The following is an 18730-nucleotide window of genomic DNA, read 5'->3' as shown; positions in this document are numbered from 1 at the left end:
ACAACATTAGAAAATCCTCCATGACTAGCCTGCAGCTCTGCCTTTTGTCTGGTAGAATACTGCTTCTAGCCTGAAGCAATCTTTCGTTGTGCCCACTGGATTTTGCTGAAAATAAAATCTGCTGTGGCCACCCAGCACCTCGAGGTGAATATACAAGTGAGCATCCAAACACCGTAGTGCAAAATAGGCTGGGAGTGTTGAGCTTATTGAATGAAATAGTAGTTTAAAGAGGTAGCTTTAAATTGGGTAACTATTACATGATTGCAACACAATCTTTTTCTCTGCAGTTTTTCACTTGTAAAATACAGGCACTGAATTCATACATTCCATCATACATAAAGCTTATGCAGTTGGGGTTTAAAAAAAAGCATATATATTTTTCTTTATAACAAATGGAAGTAAATTTGGTCATTGTCCATTCTGAATTTGTTCTGTTAGGAAGAATTTCTATCTAGAATATAAGTAGGGATGGAAGAATTACATTAGAGGGTTGATTAATTGAAGTAATTACTCCCTGTGCAAAGCAGTCTTGAAGAAGGCTGAAAGTGCATGACTGGGAGGGTAGGAGGGAGGTGAATACTACTGCTTTTTATACAGGTTTACTGAAATACTGTATCCCAGTTCTGATGTGCAATCAGGTGTTGGAAGAACTGGAAGGAGTTCAGAAAAAATCTACATTAATTTGAGGTCTGGATAATCAGCTTTAGAATGAAAGATTTAAGAAGCTCAATCTATTTATCAACAGACAGTAGAGGCTACCTGATAAGTCTATAAGTACTTAGGGTGAAGGTATCTGACAGTTAGATGGTTCTTTGTCAGCTAGATTAAGGGGATTCTCATGGCTGAAAGCTGAAGCTAGATCAGTCCAGACTAGAAATAAGGTACAGTTTTCTAACGATACAATTAAATAGGAACAGCTTATCAAGGGATGTAGTAGACTCTGTTGCACAAAATCCTCGTGTAAGGCCCTGGTGTTTTCCCAGGAAGCACCTGGTGCTTTAGGCAGCCAGAAAGCTTGTGTTTGCAGCTAGAAAAATGTGATGAAATTCTATGGCCTGTTTTAACATAGAAATTCAGTACAGATCATAAGGAAGATTTTTGTTCTTAATTCCTGTCATGGTTTAAGCCCAGCTGGCAAGAAAACACATGGCTGCTTGCTTGCTCCCCTGCCCCAGTGGGATGGGGAGGAGAAAATATAACGAAAAGCTTGTGGGTCGAGACAAGGACAGGAAGGGATCACTTGCCAATTATGGTCATGGGCAAAAAATAGACTCAACTTGGGTTAAAAAACAAAATCATTTTAATTTGTTATCAATCAACTCAGAACAGGATAATAAGAAGTAAAACCAAACCTTAAAACACTTTCCCCCACCTCTCCCTCCTTCCCAGGCTCAACTCCACTCCCAATTTTCTCTCCCTCCTCCCCCTCAGCAGTGCAGGGGGACGGGGAATGGGGGTTGGGGTCGGTTCCTCACCCCTTGTCTCTGCTGCTCCTTCCTCCTGAGGGGCAGGACTCCTCACTCCTCCCCTGCTCCACTGTGGGGGTCCCTCCCACGGGACACAGTCCTCCGTGAACTTTTCCAACGTGAGTCCTTTCCCTGGGCTGCAGTCCTTCACGAACTGCTCCAGCGTGGGTCCTTTCGTGGGGTGCAGTCCTCCAGTCCCAGACTGCCCCAGCGCGGGCTTCCCCAGGGAGCGGCGGCCATTTTGGGGGGCATCCACCCCCTGCTCCGGCGTGGGCTGGGGACACACAGCCTGCCGCCTGGTCTCCCCACGGGCTGCGGGGGCAGCCCCTCCTGCCCTCCTTCCTCACTGCCCTCGGTATCCGCAGAGGGGTTCCTCTCCCATCCCAATCCCCTCCTGGCTGCAGGTTCCCCCTCTGAAATCCGCTCTCCCAGAGGTGATACCGCCGTCGCTGACGGGCTCGGCCTGGGCCAGAGCCAGGTCCGGCTCCCAGCCGGGGAAGCTTCCAGCAGCTTCTCACAGGAGCCAACCCTGCGGCCCCCTCCACCGCACAAACCCAATACAGTTCCTCTCCTCCCCTCCTCCCTAAAATTTCATACATTTTAAATGCTTCTTTTGTTTAAAAAGAAGTTAATGTGAAAGATGAGGTGATCAAAGCAGAAAGGCACCTTTCTGGCGGGATGGGTGAGAAGGGACCATCCCTTAATAGCAGATAAAAGAGGAACTAATACTTTCCATTCTCCCTTTATATTTTCCTGGTAATCAAAATTACATATATGCCTCCGGTCATTAATTCTAAGCATAACTTAATCATTTACCAATATAATTGTTAGCCTTCTCAGAAGCGTTGCCGATAGTTTGTGCGTTCTCACTGTAAGTTCATGTAACTCTCAGCTGGGCCCAAATGCCGCCTTTGGCTTTACTTTGTTTGCAAAGCAAAGCAACCTTTGTTAACATGTTTTTCCTGGTGCTACCTTCTTGTCCATGGATTTATGAGGATGTAACAGGTCAATCTTTGTGGTAAAGTAAGAGGCTCTGTAATTTCTAATGAATTGTGTGAGAACTCTTTTTGTCCTGGTTTTGCAAAAGAATCTTTTGAAGGACATTAGCACTTGAATCATTCAGTATTGCCTCTGTGTTGTAAAATCATCGCCAGTTTGAGTGAAAGTGTCACCTTTTCTCTAGCAAGGCTAGTCAATGCTGATATAGGTACCTCTCAACTTAGATGAGAGGTGTTGTGTTTGTGGGCTTAAAGGAAGCACCTAACCTACTTTGAGTGAAGACACACTTCCAGTGGTTTCCCCAATGTCGGTGGTCCTGTAACTCTCGTAAGCACTCTATACAAAATAAGTGGAAAATAAATGTGCTGCATCTCAAGTTTATACATTCTCCTCCCTCATCCCCTTACCAGTATTGCTGCCTCCAAAAACTTGTAAAAGAAAGCAGCATGAATTGAGGTTCTAAAAAAGAAAATAGGCAATATTGGGTTTCTTCTTATGAAATGTTAGGTTTTTGGGCTTACACACCCAACAAAAACTAAAGAATTTCAGGACTGCAGAATAAATGGATTTTGTTTGTTTGTTTGTTTTCCTGCAATTGGAAAGGCTAAAACAAACTGTAAATTGGAAGATGAGCTTTGCTCCAAATGTGCATCAGTGTGTTCTGTTCTAGAGCCATGTGAATTCTCTGTGCGTGAGCTCAGGCTGTTTCTGGTTGGGAATGTACAGGGTCACACATGTCCTGTGCTACCTTGTAGTAGTACCATGAGGGGGTTCTAAAGGTCCAGGGAATCTGAATCTTCCTCAGTTCCTTGTTGTTGCCTGTGACAAGGTAGCACAGCTTGACAGGTATCTGATCCATCAGTTCATAGCTTAGTAGTTACAAAAAAGTAGTTTACACTCTTGAGTTGCCTTTAGTATGTTACTTGTGTACTGAGTTGGACTGAATGTTTGGATTGCGTGTCCCTGTCATAGTCCCCTCACTATAGAGATCCCTCTGTCCACAATTTCACAAATGTTGCATTAAGCCAGGATCTGCTGTTAGGCCAATATTCTCTGCAGAATACTAACAGTCGTGCTAAGATCAAGATGACTGGTCTACTTAACCTTCCCGGCATCATTTAATCCCTACCTGCATTCAGGTAGATTATATTTGAGACTATGGCAAATACCACAACAAAAGATGGTATCTGCTTTGACATAAAGCTCTACAAAGGGTAATTTCTAATCTGGAAGCGGGAGTTCAAGAAGAAGACTGATACCCTGCAGCAGGGGCAGATACCTTAAAACCTAGAGGAAGCAGTCAGATAAAGTTATTTTACCTGCACGGTGTGACCAGCCAAGGCAGTGGTTTGATGGGCTGTGTATCTCACTATTGCTGTCAGATAAAGATCGTTAAAATATATGGAAACTCCATTGTACTGTAGAAAGCTCAAGCCTTCACCTTCCTGTGAGATAGTGTTCCTCATGGCTGTTACTCAAGCTGGAAGTTAACAGCACCAAAGTTCTTATTTCTCATTTGCTTTCTACAGGAACAAGATACATGTTGAAAAAAATCATGCTCTAGATTGTCATGCCACAGTTTCAAAGTCTAAATGGATCAGGACCATCATCTTCTAAAAGTTGTGGTTGCTTCAGGAGAAACATGCTGCAGAGCTTCAGAACCTCATGCTATATGAGGCACCATGGTGGCACCAGACCATTCTGAGTATTTCCTTGGCTTTTTATGTCAGTCTCCTGCCTATCAAAAGGCATCTTGAACCACGTATTTCTATCTAATGCCTATTGATTACGAAGAATCCCTTCCTCTCTTCCCAGCTCCCCTTACCAAAATGTCAAGGTGTGCTTCTGCAGGAGATAAATGACAGCAGTCAGTCGCAGCAGCAGAGTTCGTGTCCTGATTGGCAGCAATATGAAGAAGCCCGTTAGCTCTTGCTAAACAGTATATACTTGATACGGCACATAGGTCAGATGCCAGCTCCAGGAGAGGAGTACTTCCATTTCTGTGTGTCTGATTGAACTGAAACTCTACTTTCTTTACTGCTGGTCACTTGCTGAGAGAGAGCCACACTGACCTGTCAGGAGGAAAAAGTGTTACTTTTACTATAGTGACTCTTCAGGATGCTCTAGGCAGGGTAGGCTCTGCAGTGTGGACTTGGAAGTGTGGGACTGAAATACTTCGTGCTGATGTGGGAGCTTAAGGATTCAGAGAGCTAGTGCACAATCATGACAGTTACATCAGGCCATCTTTTATGTGTGCTGGATAAACTAGCAGCAAAGTATAGTACAGATACACATTTCCAGTCTGAAAAAGATATAAAGCACACAAAAAGGTTAGCAAGAACAAGATGAAGGGTGGCACTGCAGCATTACCATATTTATATGCTGAAAATCTACAGGCAGATATCCTAAATATATATGTTTATGTGTATACATGTATATTTAGAAAATTCTCTGTAATCATGTTTGCTTTCGGGTTCCAAAATTTTTCTTAAGTATCTGGTGATTCAAAATGACTGTCTTTCAAGGCATCAGTTACGTTCCCCTCATCTGATGTTTCAACTTTTATACAGTGTGCTGGAGGTCTTTTGCCTAAATGAAATATGTTTTTAATCTGTGATATGTTGGAGAATATTTGTCTTATTTGGCTATTCAAGTTTTAATACTTTGAAAAATTATAAGAGATCGGTACTCTTATTTATCAGTCTCTCTTTTGAGGTTTTATTTTGTTTCATCTGTGTAGCAACTGGTTTTAGCTATAAAAAGTATATACTCTTAAGTGGAACTAGTGTTTGGGAGTTGGTCAATATGTGTCTGTATTCTATAGCTAGTATTTTTAGATGATCCTTGTCCATTGTCAGTATTTTAGGTGGACTCTTTATCTTGCTAGGAATGGCTTTGTGAGAATTCTCTCAGTAATACTGCAGCAAAAGCAACATTTACAAAAGAACAAAAGCCTGAACCTTGGGTTTGTAATGATACAAAGCTTCAACGTGGAAACTGCTTTGAAAGAAGTCTAGTGCTTAGTGTTCACTGCCAGTATCTAATATATTGTCTTTTGCAGGTGTTGGGAACAGTTTGCCCTTGTCTGTATTAGCATCTAGACTGTCTTCTGCCGTCATCAGGCAACCTGTAGTTGACATCAGCTGTCAGTTAAAGATTGCTGACAGGCCTTGGTGTGTAGAGGTCTTCCCCTGTGGCCTGGGGACAGTGAGTCTGGCTGGATACATGTCACTCATTTGGTGTTACTGGTTTGTTTCTCTCTGCTTATGACTTCTTCAGGAGTGTAACAGTAAATGGAGGGAAAGAGGATTCAGAAGAAAGTCAGATCTCTGATGTCTTACTGTAATAAAATATCTTAAGTCTGGAGATTCTTTTTCTGTAAAGGAAAATAAGGTAAACATGATACTTCTGCATTTTAAAAGTGTAGCGTTCTTTTAAGGATATTGTTGGTTTTATTTTGGTTTGACTAACGGTTTACCATTTCACAACCGATGAACATGGTTTTAATGCTTTAGTAACACACTTGTCTAAAGGACTTGGCAGGCTGCTTAATAAACTAAGCCTCTCAAGCTTTCTTTGAAGTGTCACAGATGGAGAAACAGAAACATGGAGAGGCCAGGTGACTTGCTCCAAGCATATAAGATAAATCTGCAGTTGTGTTGCTAGAGTGCTTTGGTTAGCTGCACCTTCATCTCAAGATTGTATGAGGCTGAGGTGAGTAAAAAAAAAATAATATTGTTGCATGTGGTTGCAGCACATTTTTAACATTTTCAAAATGGCACATTTTCAACAACATTCCACAAAGACCTATATCTTGTTATTTACACAGTATAGCTAGTTGCACCTGTACAGAGACTATGCCCCCCTTTGCCTCACTTTGAGTAACCATTGATATTTTTATGAAGAGCAGAGTAATGGAAGACCAGGTACCTATGAGGGAACTTGGAGACTGAGACTAGCCATGACTTTACACTGCTGCTGGCAAGTTAAGTTTTAATTCCTCCTGTTTGAGGAGAGAAAAACTGCTTTTCTTTATCTCTCCAGAAAGTGCCAGGCTTATTGGGCTATTTTACGGAAGAGATTTTGTCATTAAAATAGTTGGACTTTTTTTTTTTTTTCCTGTTTTCTTTTGTTGTGTTTAAAATTTTGCTGTACTTGCAGTCAAACAAAGTTAGGTAGCAAAATCCAGGTCTCTGTCCAGACAGCATTGGCAAACCTTGCCTTTGGATGTATTATTTACACAGGTCTGTATTATTTACAGAATATCTGTGGATTGCACTCTACTAACCGTGTATTGAAGCCTCAAATAGCTTTGAATTGTGGGTTTTTTTCCTCAGAATTTGTGCTCATATCCAAGCAGCTGACAGAGTAGCAGTTTCACGCTCCTGTACATATTATGTAGCTTGAAGGAGGCTTTCCTTTACTTAAGCAGGTATCAGTTCATTATTTTCTTTTTATGAGAGCAAATTGACTCAGAGTGCTCCTATGGAGTTGGTTCATTCAGAGAGACATTTGCGGCAAGGAACTTGCTGTTGTATGTGATATCTTCTTTTACCTGGTTTTGAGTTGTTCTTGGCATTTTCTGCTATAGGTTTGTTTTTAATTAGAGGGGTTTGGGCAGGTGAAAGGGCACAGAGGGCTACAGGTGAGAGGAAATTACCCTGGAGAAGAAGGGTAGGGTAGAGTAGTAGGGGGGGATTTCACACCATAGGAGAGTTCTTCTGAAGTTGCAGAGAATGCATCCTGGCTAGTAGCTTGCCCTCTTGCCTAATTTGCTTTATGTGTAAGTGTTTCAGAAATGCCTAATGGGAATACTCTGGGAGATTGCAAATTGCCAGAATCTGTTTGAAGGAATCAAGAAGTGTGGTAAATGATTAAGTTTTTGTTTGCTTAGAGTGTCCTGAGTTTTGATGGTGTCTGGGCTACTGGTGGCTTACACTTCCTTTGGTATGTGTGTTCAGCACTCTGCACGGCAAAATAGGGGACAAAGATTTCATTAACAGCGGGATAGCTCCCATTATGAATGATCTTGCTCACCTTACATCTCCAAAATCTTTCTTAAAAGTTCAGAATACTGACTTTTGAAAATGAGGACACTTCTTTTTCATTTATGTTTGGAGGTTGTAAAATCTAGAAGTCTTCTGATTGTAATTGAAAGCTACACAGTCAAATCAGTGCACGTCACTTAAGGACATCCTTATATCCTTTTATGCAGATGTCATGATGATAATATAGTAATCCAGTCATTAAAATGTAAGTTTAGGCCTTGGTATGTTTGTTCTGTAACTTTAATAAAGTGAAATACAATTCCAGTGTGTGAAATAACAGTTGACAATAGAACTGGAAAAAATAGTCCCGTATTATTTAAATGAATTTTAAAATATTTTTTTGCAAAGAGTAAATATTCATGTGGGAGGAATGCTTTAATTCTTTTTTGTATAGTGTATCTTTTTGGTGGAATTTAGTAAAGATGATTTTATTCACAATTTCATCAGCGGTTTTGCAACAAGTTTGACATTTTGTAATGCTCTGATTCCACAGAGGAATAAAAGTCCTTGTAAGGTTGTTGAAACATGCAGTTGTAAAGCACTTGTAAATTATCTTGGAATGTAAACAGTGATTGTGAGCTAGCTATGAGTATGTTATTAAAATAAGAATTGGGGCATATTTTGATAATTAACTGGGCATGAATGATTACTAGTGATTTTTATTCTATTATAATTTCTTTTTCATGATTGCCTCCCCTGCCCCCCCTCTTTTTTTTCCCTTTCTATGAAGGAAACTGCTATGGGGAGTTTTCATCTGTTAGTTTGTGGTAGCTACCCATGTGATACTGAACTGAAATAAATTAATTGTGAATGGCCAAATGGCCAGCTTCTGAACTGTAAGCAATAGATAGTTGCAGCATTATTCTTGCTGTAAAATATAACTCTTAGATGAAACTAAATCTTCCACTTCACGTATGTGCAGTTATAGACTAAGATTTTTTTAATCCAGGGTTGGATCGTAGTTATGCCCATGTTTTCCATTGAAATTGTTAGTGTATTGTTGTTGAATTTAATAGCTGATGACTTTGATAGTGTTAGCTGTGAAATTCAGCTGGTGCATGAAATGGAAACTGCTTCCACTTAAGTGATAAAGAAGTAGAACTGTAATTAGCAAGTTCTGATTTGTGTTTGTGAAGAGTTTTGGATGATACAGTCAGAAAGAAAAAAAAAATCTCTTTTTTGTTTTTCACTGCCATAAAACTATGTGGAGAAAATGTGTTAATATTACAAGAATTTTAAAAGTAAAAGTGATGTTGCAAGTATCCTTCAAGTATTGCAATATAGGTAGCGAGTGATAAAGTTATAAAGTAATATTTCGGACATTAAAGAAACTCATTAAATCAGTAAAGAAATTATAGGTAAGGTATCCAGACTGCCTTAACTCTATTGTATAGTCATGCAGTAACTATGCATCCTAGTAATTTAGTCAGAGTATGTGCTTCCCCATAGTTAGTGATTTTTTTTTTTTTTTTTTTTTTTTTTTACAGCTCTTGGAAGCTTTTTACATTGCAGAAACATGTTGTTCTAATCAAAATAAAAAGAGTTCAATTTTATAAACTGCAAAGATTCTTGACTCTTTTAATGCTCACGATTGAGAGACAAGTTTTAAAGTGTGGTCATTTGACTCTGTTTAGGTATCAAGTGATGTACTGCACTTGAGCTTGGAGACTTAAAAGAACAAATGCACTTTGAGGTATGAAACTGGTTTAGAAATCTTCTGCCTATGACAGAAGCCTTGAAGATGCTTTATATTTTAGCATTGTGGAAGAAACGTATTCTGGGCTTAAGAGTTTTCCTTAGTCAGGCTTTCCATAATGAATGCTCAAAAGAAAAAAAAAAAAGGACTGTTCAACCTTTCTGCTCTGATAACTACAGAACACCCTTTCTGTTGAAAAGTTGTTGGAAAAACTATTTGCAATAATCTCAGAAACAGGACAGTATTTAATTGCAGAGTAGTTGGATAGATCATTTACAGAAGCTTCATTAACAGGAAGCTTACATTAGCAGGTAGTGTCTCATGCCATTCAGATATGGAGTTCAACAGAGCTCACATCCATCAGACAAGAGATTCAGAAGGAAGGTGCACATCACTAACTTGGAAGTTTTGTGAGTGATACTTCAAATATGCACAGATGTATAGGGTCATTCCTTGTACTGTGCTAAGTGGGGTGTTAGTGCATACTGCATTTTTTCTATACTCAGATATTAGCCTCCTTAACAAAGACTTTCACAGCCTCTTTTGGCTAAAATAGTGATTCTGTCTGATGTTATATTCATTTACCCTTCCTTAAATCTATGCACCACGTTAATCTCTCACCCAACTGCTGCCAAGATCCCTGAGGCAAATACCTTCCACAGGTCTGGTGCTGCAACAGCATACACAGTGCAGTTCTGCGTTGCATCCCTCAAGATACGTATGTACCTCTTTCACACTGAAGCAGATTCAGCTCACACAAGCAGTTCCAGAGTTTGGTTTTGATCCTTGATGTAGTTCCACTTGGCGAACATGCAAACAATTCTCAGTGGACAGATGTTCACTCGCATGACTGCTGTACCATATTTAGGCTATTTTCTGTGGGTTTTTTTCAGAAGCTGCATTTTGTTGGACTCAGTCTTTTGGAAAAGTAGTAATAGCAGTGGTTTTTTTCCAGATGAAATGTTGTGATAGGAATTATCTGTCACTTACGCCATTGTAATTATCACATAAACTTGCAGATGAGGCGTTAACATATATTAAGATATGCATAATAATGGATATACTTATTTTCTTGTGTGATTCTTTTCAGCAGTAGATTTGAAAGTGTTTAATTAGGAGTTACAATGTACATAATTCTTCCTGATGCACAGGGAAAGACACTAAGAATTCAAGAAATTTGGCTAAAAGTTTTCCCAGTAGGCAATGAAGGAATGCAGGGTTTGACTCCTCCTTTGTCCACTGTCCTGTCTGTTGGATTATGTGGTAATTAGTAACAGCCCTCCAAGGACCCATACTGTTACAGTAAATGGGAGTAAGGTTTGTTCCTTGTAATAGTGTGGAGGATATTTTTGTTTAATGGGGTTGGTGATAAGATCTCTTAAGTGGTCTCTTTCAGTGAATCTTGATGACTTTTTATTGCTTTATGATGCTGAAGTGTACCTTAAATGCATGAGACAAGGCAGTGCATTTTTGCTTCTCCATCTCCTTTTTCTTCTGTCTATTCAGGGCACTATCACTGCTGAAGTCAAGTGTGTGTCAGAGAATTGAGAGTATCTCTGAAAAGCTGTGTCTTGGACTCTATCTAGGAAACCTCTTGTTCCAATGACCCTGCAATTAGGTAAATCATGGAGTACTAGGAGGCACAGCAGACTTGAAGAAAAGCTGAAAAAATGTGGATTCTGAACACGTGAAGAATCAGTCTTTAAACAGAACAGTTTTGCTGACTTTTTTTTTTTTTTTAAACTGATGCAGAGCTAGCACAACACTGTAATACTGAATGAAATAAATTAATAACAGCTTCGCTACACCCAAATCCTCAGAATACTATAATGCTGGAAGGGAGATTCCTTCTAAGCAAAGTTGACGGGCATCAGGCTGCAGCGTAAGAAGTGTTAAGTGGTCTGCTCATGTTAGTGAGCTGTTAGGTGGATGAGATTAATCTGGGAAGCTGGGTGCTGGTGAAAGCATCACTTCTGGGACCAGTTTGTGTCAGCAAATGTTGATGCTGACCTTTCACACATTCGTGCTGAGAACCTGAGACAGTCACTGAGCAGACCCATTTTCAGCAGCTTGCTTTAATCTCGGTGCAGTTTTCTTTGTGTGGGTTCCTAGGATGTTTTTAGCTCCTCAGTAAAAATGGCTGAGCCCTTCGTATCCTAATCTCAGTCAAGTGTCAATGGCAATGAAGCTGCAGCATACCCACTGCAAGGAAATGGGACTCAAGGGGGTGCATTGAGAAGCGGGCTTGCTACCTCCATGGTCAAATGGCTCTAAAACATTCTTACTTTTTCAGTCAGTGTAGTCCATCTCAAGATCTGAATCAGCCTGCTGATTCTTGATTACATGCAGTGGTCCTCCTTTAAAAAGAAAGACTTCTTGAGCCTCAGAAGTGCTACCTTGTGGTATTTGAGTTACCCCCCTGAAGTACAAACCAAGTACTAGTAAGTCATTGCTGCTGCCAAAGCCAAATAGTGGAAGGTGAGGTAATGTTGTGAAGAAGAGTGAGCTGGAAAGATCCTTGTAGTAGTCATATACTTAAGATTAAAATTAGGAAAAACAGTTATCTTCCTGTATTTTGTGTAGTTCATTCCCCAAAAGCCACCTTTTTCTCCTCTCCAGGAAACAAACAAAACAGCTCCAAAGGCAACTGAAGCTTTTCAAGTCTCTGTTTGAGAATGTGAAAATGAAGTTGTTGCGTAATTTTTTGTTTGTTTAATAGTGAGAATTACATAGGTGCAGGTCAGAATATGACTTGTGCAGTATTTGGTATGGCAGAAATTGAAATAGAACAGTAACGTGATTGAACTAATAAACTGCTGTTTTCTTTCCTTAAAAGGAAAGAGCCCCATTAATACTTTTATTATATTAGTGTGTATGCCTTTGAGTGACAATATTAAATTGATTTTTTGTATTAGGAGTAGGTACTGTGCAGCATAACAAGTGCAGATCTTTTTTGTTGTTGTTGACAGATAAAAGTAACACATGTGTCTTCCATTGCTTTTTTCATTTCTTTCTTTTGCTGCTTCAGTACTACTAGATGGGTAGGTTTCTTTAGACTCACTCTGTAAGTTTTTTGGAAGTCTTCAGAACTGAAATATCCTGATATTTCACAGGGGAAATACTTAAAGTTTCTTTAGCTCATTCTTTAGTTGGTAAAAGCTCCTCAAGTTTCTTAAGGCCTTTTTTGCCTGATGGAGCAACAACAAAGAATTTTCATTTTTCTTTCATCTAATGGCAGCAAATCTCATGAGTGTGTCTTGGTAGCAGAGTTTGCGCCTTTATAGGGTGATCGCTTTAACTGCAGACCTTTATTTTGAGGCTTTAAATTGTGGTTGATCCTGTACCTGTGACAAACTGTAATTTTGTTAGTAGCACTGCTGGAACAAGGAGGGAGCGGGAAGGAAGGGAATACCTCTGAATGCGGCATGTACATATGCTTCAGGAAGTTCAGACTGAAGATTTGATGGACACTTCAGTGGCATATGGACTTGTACTGTCCCAAGCCCTTCGTGACCATGTTCTTCTGTAAGGGTTGTGTCTCTTGGAGGTAAGAACGTTCCCTGAGTTATGCAGCAGGCTCTTGGCGTGGACTTGGTTAGTCTAGCAAAACTGTGCTTTTATCCTCTGGAATAGGGAAGAGACTACTGTACCGATACAAAGTGCTGCATTGCCAGACTAGTTTGTCTATACTTAACATGTTTAACCAGTAGGAGCATATTCCTATCCTGGAAGATATTTGTGGTGTGCATGTAAGTGTACTACATAAATCTCAGTGTAAGAGCTGATGAGGTATGTATGCTTCTTCAGACAGTAAAAATATTTGACTGATTGTACTTGCAAGGATAATTATTCCCTTGAGAGCAGAATTCTTAAAACAAGAAAGCTATTTTCTAGAGTTGTATGTTAGGGGAACTAAAGACTGCTCTTCAATCTGCAGGAGGTATTATTGTCTGTTTTAACTGTTTTGTCTAAGTGGTCGTGGGGTAGAGTTTTTGTATGTTTGGACTTTGCTTAAAAAGTTTCTCATTCATATTTCCATATCCTGTTATCCATTAATGAACTTTTTCTCATATATTTTTCTTTGGCATAAAGTCCTCTAACTGAAAAAAAGTGCAGTTGAGCACTTTAAGCAGTACCTTGATCTGCACACCAGCAAGAAAGAGAACAAAATCCATTTCATTTGGAATTGTGTGAAGAAAAAAGATGATCTTATTGAAAGTCTATCTGAAAGTAACTTCTAGGAGAGACAAGTTACATGAGAGGCAATATTCCTGAAGAAAGGTGCTATTATAGGTGTAAGAGGCAATACAGAAAAAGCACAGAGAATTGGCACAAGAATTGTTTCCTTTGGGACAATATGTTTTCATTTTCATTTCAATATCCAGCTGATATTGATTAAGAAAGAGCAGACACCTTCCATCTTGGGTGAGAAGAGAGTTCTTCAATTAAAAGATATTCTTGCCCTTGGCATTTGTTGAACAGGGAAGTGAACTAACAAAACAGAAGTACTTTTGGCAATGGACTTGGGGATTGGAAAAAGCCAGGCAATTATTGGGAAAAAAAAATAGAAATTGATACACGTGGCTGTGTAGAAAGTGCCCTCTTTAATTTGTTCAGTCAGCTTTTGAATGCTGCAGATTGTTTTGCTTGTAAAGTACCTATGTGTTCTAAATGTTATGACTCGTTAGTTTCAGAGGGTTCTTCTGATTGCTTTGAGATGCAAAGTATTTAGATATTTAGTTATGTTTGGCTTTATTTTAGCTATGCTTTTGAAGAGCTGACAGACCCAGAAGTTGAAATTGGCTATAGAGAAGGTAAACAGCAAATTCTCTCTAGTATCTTATGATGTGATTTGCTAAAGATTAGGTCCATTTCTATTATAGGGTACCAGTGATGTCCTGGATCTAGCTGTGATTTTGTCTGTTGGCAAACTTATTCTTAACAAATTTAGGTATACAGTGGTCACCAAATATTTAATGGACAGTACTAATCATTAGTGATCTGCTTTAAAGTAGCAACCTAGTAGTGAAAGATGATGTACACTAAACTTGCACTTTTACTGGACTTAGCATCTTTTTCTTAGGTCTACTGAAAGAACAGGGTTTTTTCTTATTTGTCATAAAGAAATAGTAACTTGATTGTAAAATTGTACAGAGCAGTTTGGGAGAAGAGGAACTAGATTTCAGTTTTCTGTGAGTTTTCTGATGGCAGAGTTGTGGAGTCTAAAGAAATACTGACTCTCCTCAGCAGTAATGGATACTCCGACAGCAGTAAAGGCACCCATAACAACACTTGATGAAATGGGAACAGCATATAGGTCCATTCTTCCTGTACATGGACAAGCAATGAGATACTTAGCATTTTGTAAAATGACATAGATGAGATTAGGGGTTTTATTTTTCTCAATTTTTTTGCTTGTTTACTCATCATTTTCCCTGCTAGAAGAATTAGAAGGGTATACTCATTAGTCATTGTCTGAGAAATCTTTTCCTGATGATGCTATCTTTATTACTAATTTTTTATTATAATAACTAATAATCTTGTTACTAAAAAGCTGGGCTAGAAAGGTGTGAAAATTTCATTTTTATAGGTCTTCTTTTAATCCTTAATAACTGATATTCTTACTCAAAAAAGTAGGATTTCTGTAAAGAATGCATAACAAAAGTTTTATTTGAAAATGTCAACAAAGAATATTTGCTGCAGTTATATATATGCCACTTGGATATGAAAATGCTCCTTTAAACATTATTAAGACTTCTTTAATAAATCTTTGTGATAGCATCCCAATTGTCACACTCTGCTTCTAAAACATACTGAAAGTTATCTTATTCATTGCTTATTCTATAGTCATAGTGAGGTCCCAGCCAAAATGAAGGGCCCCATTGTGGCTGCAGTGTATGGACAAATAGTAAGAGAATACTGAAAGGCTGCAATCTAAACAGGCAGGGCGGACAATGAGCATATTATCCTGATTTTAGAGATGGGATACTGAGGCACAGAAAAATCTAATCAGGGTCATGCAAGAATGTTGTTTGGGAGCCAGGAATTAAGCCAGCTCTCTCCTTCAGTCCAGTTTTACTGCCTTAAACCGGAGTCGTTCTTCTGCAGAAGATAATAACAGCTTTGCAGGCTAGCGTGTGAGTGCCAGTTGTATCTTGCTGAGTGTTTATGAAGAAAACACCAGTTGGAGGATTAAAGTCTGTTTCATGGCAGTCTGCACAGAAGAAATAGGAGTGAAGGGGTTTTTCAGTCGAGAGGTTTTTCTCCTGAGGACTGTTTTACCACATAGATAACATCTTTTTGTTAGTGTGCATTGACAAGAAAATGAAAGAAGAAAACCTGCAATCTTTGTAGGATTTCATTACTAGCACTCCAAATGATGGAATTACTAAAATAAAGTATTACAAATCAATTGTATTTAAAAGATTTCTGGCTTTTTTTGCTCCACATTCAGTAGTCCCCAATACAGTTTTATTCAACATTTCCTTTAAAAAAAAGTAAAAAAAGAATCAGAAAAGTTATTTTGCTTTCAAACTTTTATTTTTCAGATCTCTTAATATTTGTTCGCTTAACATAAGATCATTGAAGCTATGGTTTTAGCAAATGGGGAAAAATAAGGAAGAAACACTTTAGTACTCACCGTGACCCAGTGTAAAGATGATCTGTAGTACAGATGTACCGTTGTGTAGTTTGCAGATGGGTTATTAATTTATTTGGATTTCAAGTATTTATTTTGACTTGCACAACGGAAAAGCTTCAAGTCTTTGCACTAAGTCCATGTAGAAACCCTGCTGGTTTGAAATCAAGTAATAGGATACCTACATCATTAGTAAATATTTATTGATGGTGATTGATTGAAGTGAACCCTTAGGGTTATTGTGCTGTGATACAGAAGACAAATTGACAATAGTTTATGCTATCTTCTCACCTCTTCAGTCAGCCACAATCAGAAGTGACATTTATGGTGAACTAAGAGCTAAATAAATTTCTCTGGTCACTCTGGCTGTTCCTCAGCTATTCTAATAACCTCACAAGAGCTCATTTTGTTCTCTGAGGTAGTTGGCTAGCAATTGTTAACTAAATTTGAACACTAAAAGATATTTGCAAGATTTGCTTTGGAGTAGAGAGAGACCTGCATTTTCTTCAGAATGAAAATTCTTGCATTCTTACTTAATTTAAAAAGTCTTAATTGGTGTCCTGTAAGGAAGAAATGTCTTGTGTACATGGAACAGGTTCTGGGGAGTAGATGTTGCTGCTGGTCCCAGTGCAGTAGTGCATGCCACTCTCATATGTGAGACCAAGTATTTTCACATTCCTGTACAAAGTCAGGAGGGGGGTGTTAACAGTTGCAGCTCTCCCCTAGTTTCATTTCATGACAGCAAGATTGTACTTGGTGAATATCTTATGTTACTACTAAGCTGAAGTTAAACATACCTATTTTCAACTTTTTTTCTTTATCTTTTGTTGTAACTGCTGTGATCTGATCACCATCCTCTGGACTCAGCTTTGCTGCTTATGCAAGTCTAGCACCAAATGGGATCAAACCAAGTGCTGAGCAAGAAGCTCAGAAAGATCAACCTCATAACAAAAGGGACAGGGATGCCTTGTAACAACCCAGATGTGAAGAGAAGCAGTAGACTGCTACGCAGGGTGCAAGTGTTAGCCGTGTTCTTCCAACTAAATCTGCCCTCAGAGAGCAAGATTTAGGCAGATCCAGGTCCACTGGTACCAGCCTATAACCTGCATTAATACAGGCTGTGTAATAAACCACACTATCTTGGATATAGACAACTTCCTGAAAGAATAATTATTCTCTGTTACCATAAAGTTGGTATGTTTTCCCATCTGTCAAGCAGAGCTGTCTCCTTCAAATTCTGCAGGTTTTGCTCTGAAGGACTTGAAAATCCTTTTTTCTGCTCCTTCAAATGCCGTTTGCCTTGTTGGCTGAATTGGTGCCAGTCTTGGCAGTCTTGAAAATCACCTGTGTTTGGATGGATACTAGTACAGCTGTAGAGGTATAAAGACGATGGTCTTCATCACAGATAAAAGGGAAGAAGTCTCCTTCCCCTTTAGCATCCTTAGCCAAACCCTTGGTGCCAGACTATCAAAAAGTTAAATCTGTGGCTGGAGTATTTGAATGGCCCATCTTCCAGCAAAAGATTCCTTAATTGTCACTGATACTGTGTTTTCATCTTTGGCTCTAAACAGACTAATATAATTGGATTTTCAGGACTCTAATGACTTGCAGAAGTCCAGTATGCTTTTCTGAAACCCATTAATGTCTCAGGCTCCAACAAGTATGGCTCACTCCACTAATGAAGAACAGCAGTACCAAGCTATTGCCCTGTGGCAATCATCAGCTGTTGTAATGCCAAAGGTGAAAGCCAAGAAGGGGTCCCAGGTACCCTCTGCATAGCCTCAGTATTTCTGTAGCTTAGAAATATATGGAATAATGGGGGGGGAAAAAATAAAAAGACCCCATATATTTCAACCAGCATTTGATATCTCCAGATCTTCACCTTACTACTTTTGCAGGATCAGTATGTTCATGTTGTTTCCTTGCCTCTTTAGTTTATTTAGATAGGCATCTGAAAGCTTAACCATTTTATGGCAGAAAATCAAAAGCTGAAACACTGCGTATTTCTGTGAGTTACTGTAGTTAACTTGCAGACCCGACATCTCTTCCTGTATCAAGGTACGCTCTCCCAGCAGAGAAGCTGGCAGAGTCCACCTGCTGTAGAAGTCTCTGGGACAGTATGTATGCGGTGCAACCCTCTAACAGTTGCTAAAGGTCAAACATCTAATTCAGGAGAGCCATACATCAATCTGAGCTGAAATTTAGTCCCATCATCCATGAAGGATACTACTTGTGCTGACAAGTCTCATTTTCAGCAAGACTTCTCTTGATACATGTTCAAGGAAGAAAGAATTGTTCTGTTGCTATATAGTGGTTCATGGAGACTATCTAGTCAAGGTGCGTGATATTCGCTTTGAATTATGAGGGAAATGAAGATGTTTTCCAGCCATTCTTCCCCATATGCCTGCCTGTGGGAAGTTGAGAAATCAGAAGTCTAATGCAGAGACTTAAAATCCTCTTACACATTCTCTGTCCTTTGTATACACACCTGTGTGCAGCCACGCTCATCCTCCAAGGTTTTTGATGGTGATATATGTGAGCACCTAAGAGAAATTTATTGTTTCTGCAGGGTGAGAAAGTCTCCTTAACAGGACTTCTTTGCTGCGCTCTCCATACTTAGGAGTCTGGGGAAGGTTATGCTATATGTTCTACAAATGGGATGTCATTTCTGTTTCTAGATACAGAGTGTGTAGTCTGGATCCTTATAAATAATGTATCTTTTAAAGTTTCCTTGCCCTCAGTAATTTAATTTTGCTGTCACTTAATAATACTGTTCCTGTCCTGAAGATTTCCAGACATATGCAAGATGAAATTTGGAGCTGGAGGTGATATCTCTAGCTAGACTCGCCGTAGCTGGTAGGGAAAATAGAGACATTTTGGGGCA

General features: G+C 39.2%; 1 protein-coding gene across 6 annotated transcripts in view; it reads left to right on the top strand.

Annotated features, from left to right (window-relative positions):
• Positions 1-18730, top strand: part of ATXN7L1 (ataxin 7 like 1) — a 130913-nt gene that overhangs the window by 14613 nt on the left and 97570 nt on the right. The window lies entirely within an intron of this gene.

This window comes from Accipiter gentilis, chromosome 11 (genome assembly GCF_929443795.1).
Source record: "Accipiter gentilis chromosome 11, bAccGen1.1, whole genome shotgun sequence".
Classification (NCBI taxonomy): domain Eukaryota; kingdom Metazoa; phylum Chordata; class Aves; order Accipitriformes; family Accipitridae; genus Astur; species Astur gentilis.
Note: the sequence above shows the minus strand (reverse complement) of the source record. Positions and strands in the feature narration are given on the sequence as shown.